Raw genomic sequence first — 6,000 nt, 5'->3', positions numbered from 1 at the left:
TGTTACTTGTTTCAAGATCTTCATCTTAAAGTTCTTCAAATGTTACAACATTGATTTCTTTCTTACTGCAGCAATTGTTTAAACTCTCTGTTACAGCAAAATCCACAACACTAATAAAGTTACAGTCTTTAACCTCATCGACACTCTTCATAGCATCCAACACATTAAATGAAACTTGTTGATCATTTACTTGCATAATTAATTCTCTTTTTTACACATCAATTAGAGTATTTACCGTTGTTAAGAAAAGTCTTCTTAGAATTATTGGCACTTATTTGTCTGCCTCAAATTCCAGCACAATGAAATCCACTAGAAAAATAAATTTATCCACCTTTGCCAACACATTTTCAATTTTTCCTTCTGGATAGGCGTGAGATCCGTCAACCGGTTACAAAGTCACTAGTGCTGGCCTAACTTCTCCAACTCCTAATTGCTTGAACACTAATAAAGGCATAAGATTGATATTAACCCCCAAATCACAAAATGTCTTATCACTGTATTTAGTTCCAATGGAGCATGAAATTGTGAAACTCCCTAAATCCTTCAACTTCTGAGGTATTTTATTTTGTAGCATTTGGCTTCACTTTTGTGTTAGAACAACTGTTTCAAGCTCTCTACGCCTCTTTTTCCTTGCCAGAATATCTTTCAAGAACTTCATGTAATTTGACATTTTTTCGAGAGCTTCTACAAAAGGAATGTTGATATGTAGTTACTTGAATACTTCTAGAAACTTACTGAATTACTTGTCTGACTTTTGCATCTGAAATCATTGAAGAAAGTGTGGTGGGTGTCTAAGTCGTTGTGCTATAATAGGTTGTGCAAGCTGCTTTTCTTTTGCCATTTTCTAAACTGATGTAGCTGGCATTGCAACATCTTCTTCTATAATTGCTGGTTCACTATTTTTTACTGATGTTGAAGCTTGGTTGTTCACATCAGTGGGCTGAAAAGTGGGTTGTTGTGGTTCCTCTTCAACTTTAGCTTTGTCTTGGGTTGAAATTGATTTTATTCTCCTTCTTAGTACTCAAACTAGAGTATGAACATCATTTCCAGATCTTAAGTTAATCACCATACAATGTTCATTTTCTTATCTTCTCGGGTCCTCTGTATTGTTGGGTAAACTGCCTTAACGTCTGTTACTCAATGCTGTACCTAATTATCCAATCTGATTCTATAAGTTTCTTAAAGATACAGCTTGACTCTAAACTGCCACTTCATTTTTCACAATACATTCCTTAAGCAAAGTTTCAAGAGAACTGAATTAATCATTGCTAGTGTTTCTTTGCCCTTAATTTTGTCAGTGAAATCCAGGTGGTTGAGCATGCCTATTTTGTCCACCGGTTGCTATAATTTATTGATTCTAATTGATCCATGAAAAGTTTGGGTGCAGTCTCCATCTAAGGTTGTAAGTGTTTGAATATGAATTGTTCTAGATTTGTCTGTTGAAGTTGCCTACATAGTTACCTGAGACTGGATTTTCAAGACAATTATCAAATAAGTGTCCTTCTCCATAATAAATGCAAGATGTTTCAGCAACTTATTTGGTAGTTACTAGAGCAGTAGTCATAGTTTTTACAATATTTATTAATGAGGTTACTTCTACTAAAAATGTTGTCAAGGCGTCTACATTATGGACTCATGTTGTTCCTCTTGTTGCAGCTTATTTAGTTGATGGCCACTAATAGTTATTATTAATTATCCTCTCCAAAATTTCATAAGTCTCATTGTAAGACTTAAATAGTGAGGCCCCATTTACTGAAGCGTCCACTATTAATCTAGTGCTTTGGTTGAGCCCATTATAAAAGGTTTCTAACTGTATGCAATAAGGAATACCATGATGAGGACATCTCCTGGGTAACTTCTTAAATATTTCTCATACATCATACAAACTCTCATCTTCAGCTTGATAGAAAGACGTGATCTCTGTTGAGTAGTAGAAAGTGTATATTTATAAAAGGAAAAAAATCGTCATTTTACACTCCAAGTCTCGCTAACATCCCTACTTTTATGTATTTCAGTCCTTTGCGATTTAATTAGGTGTGTTTTATTATCATTAAGTATTTTATGTATTTTAGAGGGCATCATGGTTATTTTACAAGGAACAAGAAATCAGACAGTAAAACAGACAACAATTTTGAACTCAGGACAATCGAAAACCTTAAGAGAAGTATAAAAGAGTAAACGGCACTGTTCACATGTACAACACTGCTCACATATACGATATTGTTTACGATACTGTTGATGATATTGTTCACATATACGAACTGATGACGTAGCAATGACCCATAACGTGGCAATGATTGATGACGTGGCACTGATTGATGACGTGGCAGCATTCGAGTGGATGAATAATGTGGTATTGACTACTTATATGGCGTTGACTGATGATGTGTTACGATCTTATTCGACTAAAATGAATATGTAGAGTTGACCAGTGACGTGGCAGTATGTTAGTGGACCAAAAAATGTGTGTACGATACATGCATTATACGGAATGACAGCCCTGATGATGTGTTCTATCCAATCAGAACTTGCCACGTGACGCAATCCTGAGCGTCCAAGCTATTTCAATCCAATAGCCATAATTTACTCATTATATCTATAAATAAAGGGCTCCCCCTTAATTGACACCCCTGAATTTATTTTTTAGCTCCATTTTCTGAAATTCCTTTTCCATTTTATATTTTCTATATATTTTAATAAATTCTCATTTTACCCCTAGTTCAACTATGAGTAGTTAATTTTCTTTCAAGTTTTGGTAGAAGGTGAAGTCTCAACATGTTCCATAGGCTTAATTTGGTAAATTTAATTTCTCTTCCCCTCTGATTTATGTAGATTTTTTGACTTTTTATTGACAGATAGTAATAATCTTTCCTAGATATTGCACTAAGTAATCGTCTCCCTAGTGCAAGGTTATTATTATTTGGCACAATAAGCCCTTAACACCATATTGAATAAAGTGTGGCTCATGAGGAGTAAAAATCACCTTTATGATTTAATTGGAACTATTAAGGAATATTAAGTTCATGGTGCATAGTAAGTGTAGATCCAGAGACCCAAGTGCTTTATTTTAATAGTTTTCACTTTACTTGATTCTCGCCATTTTTATTTAAATTTTAAGATAATCTAAATTACTTCCACTACAAATCCAACCACCCACTTAGAAAAATAACTTTACAACCAATTAAAATGCACCTCCTCATGGGATCGACACTCATCACCATTGATTTATTCTATAATAAATTTGTACACTTACGAGTTCAATAAAATTTGCACAACAATATAATTCTTCAATTTTGCATTCTTGGTAAGTGGGAAGTATTTCATCAAAAATTTATCAGTCAAGTCATTACATGTGGCAATGAGTTGGATGGTGGGGAATTCAACTATTATCTTACTCGATCTCTTAAGGAAAACGGGAAAAGTTTGAGTCTCAATGTTTTCTATGATGCTTCAACAATATTGAAAGCATCACTTACTTTTAAAAACAACTTAAGGTGTAAATGAGGATCTTCAAATGGCAACCCATTGAATTGCCCCACTATTTGCAACATCTGGAACATCACTAACTTGAGCTCAAAATTATCAGCTTGCACATCGGGTCTGACTATGCAAAGGTTTATAGCTTAAGGGGTCAACACTGCAAAATCTCTAGTGGCTCTTTCTTTATCATCTGCCACATGGATAATATTTTTATTCCCTGGTTGCCCATAAATAAGCTGCCATTGTGAGCTCCTTATGTATTTATTGGTCATATTTCTCCTCGGGGGTTTAAATTCGCCATATCTTACAAATCCTTCATTGCTACAACAACTTTTGAATTTCTTTGCTCTTTTCTCAATCTTCTTACAGTTCTTTTAATTTCTGGATTAAACTAAAATTCAACATGTTTATATTTGTGCATGCGAGGGTTGCTTGTCAACAAAATAAAAAAATTAAAATTAAATTAAAAGTTAGCAACAATCAAAATTAATTTCACAAATCACAATGAATAATCAATCCCCGACAATGGCACCAAAAACTTGTTGGGTGATTTATATTGCTATGGGTGTCAATGTGCAAGTGTACACAACAAGTAATGTATTGATGAGTATTCAAATCGTCTCTATAGGGATTGATGTAATCAATTTGCTATAGCAATTTTAACAGTGAAATCTTATTATAAATTAAAATAAGACAATTAATGAAACTAATAAACTAATTAATCTAAATGCAATAACTAAAATATTCTAAAGAACATTCTCATGTCAAACGCAAGGATGTAATCAATGGGAAATGAGTAGTTGAGTGAATAAACTCAATTAATTACTTTGACTATTTTTCAATTACAGTGTCATTGTTACAACATCTACTACAGCACTGAGCAGAATCCCTTATACATCCTCAGTTGTCGCTTGTTAGATATCTGATACCTAATGTAACCTAACAATGACCAATTGTTACGCCAACATTAAATATAGCATTAAACATTCTAGGTTCCATTTACCCTACAAGATAAATCCCTATGTCAATTCATCACTAATTTTATATTAAGCATAGCCCTATTCAAATTGAGATTCACTCAACTTGGGAAACCCAATCTAAAACCAAGTATTGTCTAAATTTGATGGACTAAGTCAAACTTTTTTAAGGCTCTTTCTTAACTAGTACCACTAAATGTATGGTCAGCTGAAATAGGGAATTAAACTAAATACAATTAAGATAAAATGTTATAGCAAACACAGAGCAACACGCATATGTCAGTCAAACATCCATTAAGATTGTTTATCACTCAACTACAATCAAATTTAGTTCATATAGAATAGCAAATAAAATTGTTATAGCCTTCTAATACATTCCCTAAGTAAATATAAAATAATAAAATAAGAAGAAAAATTGAAGTCTGCTTGGTCCTTGTGATTTTGCCTCTGTTTCCTCCTTGAATATGTTGTTATAGCCTTGAAAACTATCTCTTAATTTCTGTTTTCTCATTATTTATATTTGGTGTTCTCCTTAGGTGACGGCTCTGTCTTTTTCTTTTCATGTGTGGTCCTTTTATAACTCAGAATTAGGGCAATTGAAAGTGTATAGCGCGTATCCTCCATTTTTTGAAACCTCAAATCGCAATCTTTTAGTTGTTGTATGCGAAATCAAGTTTGTCATTTCTCTAAGATTGCTACAGCAACAGCTATAACATCTATATTATTTCAGACTTATTTCAATTCCTCTGTAACCAAGTTCTTTCATTGTATCTGTAAGTCTGTTGCAGCAACATTTCTTCCTCAAAATTTGAGCTTTCGATCACCTATAATTATGCATATAATTTAAACATAAATTATTCTAAAATAACTCAATTTATCAAAAATAAAATAAAATAGATGCCCAGGCTTATTGTAATTATAATCCAAAAAAAGTATATCATTTACTTTGTAAGTATTACTGATTTAAGTCTAAAAGTGTCCTAATAACTCTCATTTTATAGAGTTATCACCAACCCTTTAAAACAATGGCTTAAGGTTGAAGAAGACCTTAGCCCCCCCCCCCCTTTTTTATGGAGTGTGTGTATGATGTTGAATGATGAAAATATAACTTGTATGCCTTTATATATGGAGTACTATAGCTGTCACGTGATGCATTTCTAATGGTTATTGGCTATTCTTTTTTAGATTTTTTCTGTCCTTCTACCTTTTTTATGATTTTTTTGCCGTTATAAGCATACTTGGGGAGTAAAAAGGCATTTGTGGGGTAATTTATCCTTTTAGACATGTGGTGTACGTTGGTAAGTGGTCCAGGATACCTCAGCAACGGCTGTCTGGCGAGGCTGCTGAGGACCATTATCCTTAATACAGCATCCTTCACTTTTTGAAAGAGGTGACAGTCAACTAACATTGCTTTTTCAACAAGATATTTTAATATTTAATTTTTACAAAATCAAATATTATCTTTTAGGCGATGGAAACGTTTCTTGTGACTGGCTTTTTAAAAACTTTTCCTTGATCATTTTGCATCTGATATGTTGTACCC

General features: G+C 33.2%; 1 non-coding gene across 1 annotated transcript; it reads left to right on the top strand.

Annotated features, from left to right (window-relative positions):
- The first annotated feature begins 1,826 nt into the window (after positions 1-1,826).
- On the top strand, positions 1,827-1,931 carry LOC112097454. The gene has a single exon (XR_002904986.1). It is a non-coding gene; the product is annotated as a small nucleolar RNA R71 (small nucleolar RNA).
- Positions 1,932-6,000: the final 4,069 nt, after the last annotated feature.

This window comes from Citrus clementina, unplaced genomic scaffold (genome assembly GCF_000493195.1).
Source record: "Citrus clementina cultivar Clemenules unplaced genomic scaffold, Citrus_clementina_v1.0 scaffold_6, whole genome shotgun sequence".
Taxonomy (NCBI): domain Eukaryota; kingdom Viridiplantae; phylum Streptophyta; class Magnoliopsida; order Sapindales; family Rutaceae; genus Citrus; species Citrus x clementina.
This window is presented reverse-complemented; position numbering and strand designations above follow the sequence as displayed.